A 10,503-nucleotide genomic window follows, 5' to 3' on the forward strand; every position below is an offset into this window, starting at 1 on the left:
TTTCTTTTTCTTCTTTTTCTGAATTTGACAGATTTTCAGCTCCAGTAGGAGGTAAGTATTTAATGAGGGCAGCATAGCTCAATGTTTATTTTTCTGCGCTTTCCTACCTCTTGTCCTCCATTCTGATGATCTGTTTCAAAAATTACGTCACTTTCACAATTTCTTTGTAATGTATTCTGTCCGCCCCTTGTTCTCCAGCATTTGTAGGAATTTGTGCTGCCTTCTTAATTGAGCTGTCATTTATGGACTCTATCTGTAACTCTTGGGTGGATCCTTGGTAACCATTCCGAATTCTGATGAATAAGGCAGTAAATTTCAACTCTGCAATGCTTTGGAGGCAGTGAGCTGTCTGCAGGCAAGATGCAATTATTATTATTCAGACAGGTTACTCAACTGTCCTCGCTCACCAAACATACATAGGGAACTATGTAGTTCAAGTGTCAGTTTAATTTGGCCGGCTCAATCTATTACATCAATGCTAGAGCTAAATTAATCTTTTCACATAGGCAGCTACAATTTGAGATAAATTGGAATTGTATTAGTCAAGGGCAAGATGCCATCGTAAAATCCTGGCCTACCTCATTGCTTAATTAGTTTTATAAATATTTATTTTTATATAATGAAGACTGGTATTGAAGATCTTAGCCCTTTTTCACTCCTATGAAGTCATAATCCAAGTTTATCTGTCACGAGAATAACCGTCTCTTTTCCTTCCTCCTTCTCATGCATACTTACTTGTTCAACTCAAAGCTTATAAGCAGATCATTCAAAATGACTATGGACTTTAAAAGCAGATGTGTATGTGGGTGTAATTGCTTCTCAGAAGCTGAGATAATGCTGTTTACTATCAACATTTGTGTCATTTCTACTTGGTACACATCTGTGACAAATTTTCTGCCAAATGTATGTTATTTTTATCTTAATGTTGCCTATAGCACCCACAGCTATAGTATTCCATGCCTGAACAGAATTTTCAATAGTAGAGCTGAAAGAGTTAATGCGTTAGGTTGCAGGCACAAGTGAATTTACTGAAAGCAAAGCTGGATGAAGAATCAACATAATTTCTCTGACATTCTTTCTTCATAGTCATTGCATGTGATCTGTTAATAATAACCTTTGGTACAGCTCTACTCATTATTTGTCCTTCTCTCTACCCTCAACAAGAATATGGTAACATCTGTGCAAAGAGCAACCTCTACAAGTTTGGGGAGACATAGCTTGTTACCCCTTGAAGGCTCTCAAGAAAAAAAGGATCATCTCAATGCTATAAGGAGTGCATTGCTGGTAAACAAGTACCCAGGAATCACCCTCAACTCGGGTCAAGCTCAGATGGATGCAAATAAGCGTTTGTTTACAATGTCCAGAATAGACAGCATCATTTAAAATATTGACAAAAGGTGCATATGGAGTAAAAAGAAAGGTGTTCCGTTAATCTCTTCAAGCTAAAACCAAACAAAAAAGTCCCCTTCTATATTAGCGAACGTGTTCACACTACTTTTTGGCTCAAATGCTCAGGAAGGTTTTCCTGTGTGATCATGAGTACCAGTGGATGCGGGGCCTTCCAAGTCAATTGCATTGGACTTTGTATCTGGTTTTTTGGAGTCTCTTGGGTTTCCACTTACATTCAAATCTGCCTCTCCTTTCCTTACACTAACCTAATAAAGAAAGAATCTAGCCTTTTTTTTACAGGAAACAATTACGGGACATCAACCTGCTTTGGAAAGACTAATGTTAACTTTTGACAGCTCAGGTGCTATCTCCTAAACACGACTGTCTCTATTAAACTCATTAAGGACGTAATACCTTCCCCTGGCTCTCCGCTCTCACAGCCTCTCAGGCAAGTACATTTTGCTGCGAAATGTGTCAGACCGTTGAACATTGTGTTTTATTTATCAACTACTAAATGGACAGAGATAGTCCAGGCAAAGAATACCTTTTAAATGAGCACATGCCTTCCATTACTGGTTGTTGATTTAGAACAGATACTGTTAATCAAATGTTTTAGAAGGACAGTCAGTGGGTTTCAGACAGACAAACGTACAGCTGAGGGAAACCATAACCGAGGCTTTCACGCAGAAGGACTTGTAAAGCCAAAAGGCAATGGTTCAGAGAACTTAGGTGGTCTTAAATTGCTCTGTGTTCCCTTCATTAGGAGATTGGTCAAGATACAGAATTGGAGCATCACAGCAACCTTGCAAGATTTACACAGTTTCAGCGCCTCATTTGACAAATGAGGCAGAAATGCCTGCGACTTCAGGGCCCCCTTCATTCCGCAAACGTGTAATCATATTGACTCACAAAAACATAAATAGAAATAAAAAAGTTCATTCCAGGAAACTATGCTCTTGAAGAAGTCAACAAAGTGAAACACCAGTCCCATCTTCATGCCAAATCCTGAAAGATTTCCAGGCTCTCCTCTATGTGAATTGAAGTCTCGGTCCTGGATGTGAGTCTGCTCATGTCTGTTTTGTACAAAAATGCCTCTAGCAGAAGATGATTTCACTGTAATTCCTAAATCAAAACAAACTGGGAAATAAGCTGCTGTTTGTGTCAGTGTCTAACACTACACAGCATGTGTGAGTGCCTGACATTATTTTGCATGCTGGCACTTGGCAATGGATCAGACTACAGAACAATTACCTTTACTATACAATTGTGCCTTCTTTTATAACATGCTCAGTTTTAATGAAGATCAACTGTGACAAAGCTACATGGAGTAATGGAAACACCAGAGAGAAATCACTTTTTGAAAACAGCAAGCGTTTTAAAAAGTCACAAAAGGACTGGGGGAGCCATGAGTGCATTTTCTAACCCAGCATTTTGGCATTGCTCTGTGGAACCTTCTGCTATCAGCAGGCAATGAAAAATTGCAGTTGACATCTACACCTGGCATTTGTCTTCATTAATGGTTAATGCAGGGGCTGTGTTCTCTTGGCTCAGTCTCCACCTGTCAGCTAGTCTTTAGGAGAAAAGAGAGCAGGGAGAAACCAAATAGATTTAGGCTTCCTTATTTTGAACCAGGTTTCCAGTGAAATCTATAGGCGGGGGCCAAATCTGCATCCTTAAGGAAACAATTACAATGTGGCCCTGCTTCTTTCATCTCCTTCAGATCTGCTGTTCCATCCAGTTGTCTATTAGGGAAATTTTCTGCCTGTCTTTTCACATCGGGAGTCAGAAATTAAATTTGGTCCATCCTTCACGTGTGGCATAGGTGTGTTTTGAAATAGAGAACATACTTCTGCGTCTCTGACACAGAAAGTAAAACGCTGCTGAAAGCCAGAGCCTAGATTGCTTCTATTTGCTACGGGAACAACAGCTCCTTGGTGGAAACTTAATGAAGCTGGAAAGCTGGAAGGTGGTTCCTCTGCGTGTTGTTTCACCCTCAGAGGAATGTCCCATGGGCTGCCAGCAGTGGGCCTGGTGTGGACCTAATTGGTCTCAGATTCCCTGTCTCCTCCTCACCCAGAGATGCTCTATTACATCCTCAGGGACCGCCTGTGGCATGATCATGTTCAAGAGCTTTGTCCTGAAAGCTGGTGTCTTTTTTCTTGCATTGAGCAGGAACGACTGCAGCTTAAGGAGGCAAAGCAAAAGTACCACTCCATATAGCTCTTAAACACGTTGATGTTAGAGGTTATCCATATCATCTTTTTGGCATGTTAGGTGCACAGACTCGATGTCTACTTATTGTAGCTCCCAGGAGTACTCCTCAGCTTCTAGATTTGGATGCACACTACGGCAGTAACCCAGTTATGTAGTTTTTTTGGGCAATCATCCCCACCATAAAATGGAAATCTGGGCCCAGTTCTTCCAAGGGAGCTGGGGCATGCTCTGCTCCTCTTCCATGGCTGAGACGTATGATCGCCCAATGAAAGGTGATAGTTTACTTTTCCACTGTGGCAAGTTAAAATACCTTTGAAAGACAGCACAGAATGCAATAAAAGAAATAACAAGACTAAAGTCTGGGCTAGCGCTATTGCTAGGTAGAAAGGCCAGAGAGTTGTTATAGCAACAGATGAAGGAGATTTTTTTTAACAAGCGCAAGCACCTGAACCTTAGAAAGCTAATGTATCTGTAACTGTGAGAAAGTCTAAGTGGTACCTTTCAGGCTTACATGCCTTTGCTGTGCTTGCACTTCAAAGTTGTCCGCAGCTGAGTGCCTGCATTACTGTCATCACAGGCCCAAGCTTTTCAGACCCATTGAGGAGCCAAGCGCATGTCAGCCCAGCCTGTGGGCTGCTTTAATCAGGACACGCGGCTCTTGGATGAGAGTTGCTTGCGCAGTGCTCTGGGGCACGTGTGGACCACTGCCCGCGTGGTACTGTGCAGGCGTACCCTGACCGCATCTACTCCGGGGAAATATCTCCCTCTCGTTTTGCTATCACTAGCAGCGCTCTAAAGAGCAGAGTGATGTAAAGCGGAGTGGCAGCTGCTGTTTGTCGCCAGGCCATCTCTCAGCCGGCGTGGGGCAAGTCTAACCCGCTCAGTAACAACTAAACACCAGCCCCCCTGAGCCTGGATTTGCACTAACATTCCTGCCCACAGTAACGCTAAAATAGTAGCAGTTACAAGAGCGGGAGTTTTTTCTAGTGCGCACAAAACCAGGGGAAGGGATTAGAAACAGCCACAAACAAGGCGTAGATGAATACATGTACCGCTAGAAGCCAGTCAGTTATTTGACCTCAGGTCTCATTTCTGTAAACATGTATCTTGGCAACGTATCATTCAGTTTCTCAATAGGATGCAACGCAAGCCCTTTCTCATTTATCTCAGCTATCTTGTTGTGTTATGTTACAAATGATTACTGTTAATTCTGTGTTTAATTGCGCTTAGCATAATTTATTTGCTATCCAGTGATTTTAACTGTTGGACATAAGAAAATATGGTTGTTTTCTCTTCTGCTTCCTTCTGCTTCTCATTTGTGGATGCTGAAAGCAGCTGGACCTGTTCCATGCGAATGGAAATAATTATGGGCATGTACTACAAATTCATTAATCTCAAGAAGACGTCTTGTGTGGAGCTATTCCTGGAGTATTCTTCATGAGTTTTCTTCCTCTTTCCTACCCTTCCAAAATTCCTTCCTTTTAGTTTTCCATCACAAACCTGTTTTCTGTGAACCTACGTCCTTCCTCTTACTAATGGGGCCGGGAAGCAAAATGCATTTCAACTAAAACTGGCAATAATGGCGTGTTTCTTAAACCAACACGCCTGTCCCAGATGTTCTGGAGGAGAGGAAAGCTCTGAGTCTTTCAAGTGCAATTGGAGCACTGGGATCGTTTCACACAATGGGAGCCCAAAAGAGGGCAATTTTGTTCTGCGTCATTGCCCCTTTTTAAATACATTTATCCTGGGTTCCAAATGCAGAGCAGTCAGGACCCATGTATTTTATTTTGTGAAGTTTAATAATCTGAAAATAATCCATGTTTCTTCTGCTATACTCACTTTTATTTTCTTCTTGGTTTTTCTTATTAATCCCGGTGAGCAATTTGTCAGCTTTTTAAACAGACTATCGGTAAACCTTGTTCCATTGGTCCCTAAAGGTACTGCTTGCCCTCAAAGTCATGTCCGATGAGGGGCAGGCCGTTCAAATCTTATTCTCCGAAGCTCCCAAAGGGCTTGCGCAGGCGGAGTCCACACGTAAAACCAAGCACGGAGCAGTGTGCTGAAGTCAGGCAGCGACTCTGAAGTGTGCCGTGATGGCTTTCAGAGAGGAAAGCGACTACCCAGCCAGCATGGCAACAGACATGTACATATTTCATTACATACACATTAGCGTACATATTTCAAGAGGTTAGTTAGCCGTGCCCTTTCAAGTCTGAGCATGGGGACTTGTGTGCATAACCCTATGGTACGGTTAATGAACTTCCCAAAATATGCAGATGAATATTGCCCCTCCATCTCAAAATCAAAGCTGATAAGGCCTGTATCATTTCCTTTTAAATACAGCTGGGTTTGATCATATCAGGGAATATTTCCAGCTTATCCATATTCAATTTGTGTTACTTCTATTTCTTATTTCCTACAAATGCACTCGTCTATGTGAAAAATGAGGCCAGCATTTGATCAACCCTTAATGGAAGCCTTTGAGGATCTCTCAGCTGTTGTTCACTGTTATCTGCAGGCAGAACAATGACAAAGTAGAAGAGAGTGCATGCGCTGCATCTAATGTGGTTAGCCTTCTGATGCTGGGGATGTAGGGAAGAACACAGTCAGCAGGTAAAATGCACCTCTGGGTAAATACCTAAAGAGTGCAAGCCTGGTCTGAAATAGAAAAAAACATAAAAAATCAGCAGTTTCTTCAGTTGTAGATTGTGCTTTTATGTATGTATAGTACTAATTTACCTTGGGGAATAATTGCAGTGAGATTGCATGGAGATGGAGGGTCGGGAGAAGGAATGTAAGAAAGTTTGGTATGGTAAGTTATTATGGAATCTTTACGCCAATTACATTTTGCAAAGGTACGCTTCAGGCAGTAATCAGAATTATGAGAGGTGAATGGCAGTAGAAATTCAAGAACGTATTTATCTTAAAATGCACTCTAGCTCCATCTGCACCACCAAATAAATGCAGCTAATGAAAATGAAGTCAGTTGAGAGCTGAGTTATATCTGCTACTCAACGTCAAAGTGAGATTTTGTGTTTTATCTGAATTCTGAGCTCTTGCCCATTTTCCTGTGATGGATTTGATGGTGGAACATAGAGCCTTCTGTTCACTTTTGTGAATGGGCTGCAGATCTACACGCTGAACCTCATTAGATTGTCAGTGCTTTCATGTGCATGCTTGGGAACTGGATTTCGTGATCCAGGAGGTCCATTCCAAGTCCGTATGAGTCAAAAAAAAACCCATAATGCGCGTATGCAGATGGACCTTCACATCTTCTGTTTCACAGAGGATAATTGTTGTATTTGCAAACTGTCAGTATAACTAGGGCTGGTCAGAAACTTATCCATTTTAAAATTATTGTAAATTGCTGGTAGGAATTGTTTTCAAAGCCTCGCTGATTTTTTTTTTTCCTAGAATACTCCAGTATTATTGTTATCGGTCCACAATGAACTTTCACGTGAAAGAGAGACAGGCACAATGGTAGATGTAGCATGGGAAATAGGCAGACTTTAATGAAGTTTGGTAGAGAGGAGCTTTTCTCCCTACGTATTGCTAGTTGTTGTCCCAGGTACCTGCATACAGACTATTCTGAGCTGTGGATACACATAATTCTCATCCCTCTTAATGCCCCCATCAAACTGAAAAGCTGTGCAAAGTCTTAGGTTCATATGAATTAAAAGCCCTCTGCAGTTTAAAAACATTTGAGGATGAAAAAATTCTTGCTGGAAAGAAAACTTCAGCTGCTCTTTCCTGACGTAAAATCCTACCACTGCTTACAGCATGTTGCTGCAACATTATTTTAAATTGAAAAACTTGTTTATGAATTGAGTAGTTTTTCTTGTGTCATGGTCCTTAACATTCCCCAGATTTGGAACTGTGGAACTAGCTTACTCCACACCTTCAAAAACACATGCACAAAATTTAAGAGTTGTGTTCTCAACATTTTGAACTTTTTTCTTGTGTTTTATGAGTAGAGCTTACTGCAATATCACAAATAAGTGTCATAAAAACTTTTGAGTTCTTCATTCAACGTTCTGTATTTTCAACTGCATCCAAAGAACACATCTGATTCATGGAGAACAGAGCTGTGTTGGCATTAATTTTTAAATCAAACCTGAGAATGACAAACTGTATATGTGTGTAGGTTCACACTAGGAATTAGGGCAATAGTCTATCTTGTAGATGATCCCTGGCCAAATATAATTTTCTTTAAAATATCCTTTCTCTCCTTAACTGTGATAACTTTGGTTAGGTAATATATTGCAAGTGAGAAAAAAAATCATCTACTTCATTAGAGACACACATTAATTTAATTGCTGTCACTGCATATTTCCGTATCAGCGAAGTACAACCTGCATTACTTCTCTAGTGTTGTAACTTTTTCTAATATCCTTTCCAGTTCACTAGCATTTTCCAAGGTGAAAATCTCAGCTGTTTCAGTTATTGTTTCCCACCTAGGAAGGGGATTTAAAATCAGCCGTGTCAGCAGTTTGTTCTTGCTGGCACTGAGATTATATTTTCTTCCCCCCTCCCTGTGTATGCTAATGCCTCTCTCTGTTCCCTACCACAACTCTGCCATGAACCAGCCAAGCAAAATTAAAGCTTCCAGGCTTTCTAGCAACAGGAGTCTCCTAGGCAAAGGAGAGTGTGTATCAACACAGTCCTGTGTTATCAGCAAAAATCTTGCTGTCTGATTATGGAGAATATGGGCTACGAAGATGATTAGGGGATTGGAACACCTCTCTTATGAAGAAAGACTGAGGGATTTGAGTCTCTTCAGTCTGGAAAAAAGACAGCTGAGGGGGGATCTTATCAATGTTTATAAATACTTAAAGGGTGGGTGTCAGGAGGATGGGGCCAGGTCTTGTCAGTGGTGCCCAGCAGCAGGACAAGAGGTAATGGGCACAAACCTGAGCATAGGAAGTTCCACCTAAACATGAGGAGGAACTTCTTTACCCTGAGGGTGGCAGAGCCCTGGCACAGGCTGCCCAGAGAGGTGGTGGAGTCTCCATCTCTGGAGACATTCCAAACCCGCCTGGACGCGTTCCTGTGCAGCCAGCTCTAGATGACCCTGCTCTGGCAGGGGGTTGGACTAGATGATCTCCAGAGGTCCCTTCCAACCCCTGCCATTCTGTGATTCTGTGACCTTTGCACAAATTTAGTTATGGCAGTATTTTACACTAAATCTGACACAGAAGGAGAAAGCCATGTAAAAAAAAAGGATAACTGCTCATGTGAATGCAGCAAATTTCATTCTAGTTCTTCACTGACTTTAGACTTTATGACTTGAAAGGGTAGAAATTCATACTGTTCTAATTAGGATGCCAGGGGAAAGAAATTATTTAGATCTTTGTTTAGTATTCTGTAGAAGTGGTAAGTCCTATAAGAGTATCAGCTAGATCCATGGACCTCTCTAGGGAAGGAGAGCTAAGGAAGCAGCGCAATGCATACGAACACTGGACAAGAGCAGTTATATCTAATGAAAGCACTGCTGTTGTGATAGGCACCGTTTTAATTTGTCTCCACTTGCAGATTATATTTCCTGTATTTGCCCTCTTTGTGGGTGTCTTCTGTGGAGTTTTAAATGTATAATTAATGCAGCATAGAAATGTGCACTAGCCATATTATTAAAATTTAGCATGGCATTAGCTTTCAAAAATGAGTAGCAAGTTGAAGCTAACGCTGTTAAAAAAAATGAGTTTTCTGTGAGGAGCTCCATCATACAAAGCATTGAAATTTATTTCAATACTATTTTATTAGACCTTTTAATTACTATGGCTGATAAGCAGGACTGGCCATTATCTTTGTAGAACATTTGTATTAATAATGTCGTGCAATTTGCAATGATTGCTATAGAGTATTCTGTCCCCGTCAAGAGCTTAGTTTAAGCTGATATGCAAAAGCCAGTCTTCTGCAGAGCAGAAGTTTCACCATTCTCTGCCACTGGGCTCCCAAGTCACAGCCATTTTTCTCAATTGAGCCATAGTATTGCCTTTTGCAATATAGTCAAAGGAAACATATAAAATCCCTTCCTCAGTACACCAATAATAACAAGTTCCGAATGCGTGCATGGTAGCCAGAAAATTAGTCACCTTTTTTGTTTTAAAGCACTCCTGCTGTTTATAGAATGCAAGACAAGGTAATTTTGTAATCCAAAACTATGCTTTCAGTTACTTACCAGATACTTTTTTGGGGTTTGTTTGTTTGTTTGTGTGTTTTGTTTTGTTTTTGTTTACATAGATAATATGAAGCCCAGTGATTTTATTTGAAAGGGCAGCTTTGGTACTTTGCTTCTTAGTGGGATATTTGTAGGTATAATAAGGGGTGAAAAAATAAGAAAGAGTTCACATACCATACATTCTAGCTTACCTGTCATCTAAAAAAAAAATTAAAATGTCAAGTGCTAACACTGGATTTGAATTAGAAGTAACAAAAGCCGTCTTGTAATGCTACTCACCAAAGCCCTTTGTGTACTGTTTGTGGTTTGGAACGATATCCAGATTTAAATATTTCAGGCAGGACTGATTTTTTTAGCGAATAAACTTAACCAAATAATTATTTATGGATGTCTTGTATCCTACGTGGTTTTGTAGTTTATCTGTGGGAGATCCCGTCTCTGTATCCAGAACACACGTAATGAAACAATGAAGAAATTCAGGGATTGCAGGAACACCAGAAGAAATAATACCCCATTCAGCTTGTAATGAGATTTTTAAAGAACTGCTGAGAAGTTTTCAAATATCTATATTGGCTGCAAACAAGTTTTTGTCCTTGAATTATTTTGACTTCATTCAATTCAGGACAGTTCAATGTTTGCATTATAACTTCACAGCACTTGGAATCAGACACAGAAAAGGGTCATTAAGATTCATTGCACTCCCTCTTCTTTGCTGGTCAAGG

Source organism: Rissa tridactyla, chromosome 1, assembly GCF_028500815.1.
Source record: "Rissa tridactyla isolate bRisTri1 chromosome 1, bRisTri1.patW.cur.20221130, whole genome shotgun sequence".
Taxonomy (NCBI): Eukaryota; Metazoa; Chordata; class Aves; order Charadriiformes; family Laridae; genus Rissa; species Rissa tridactyla.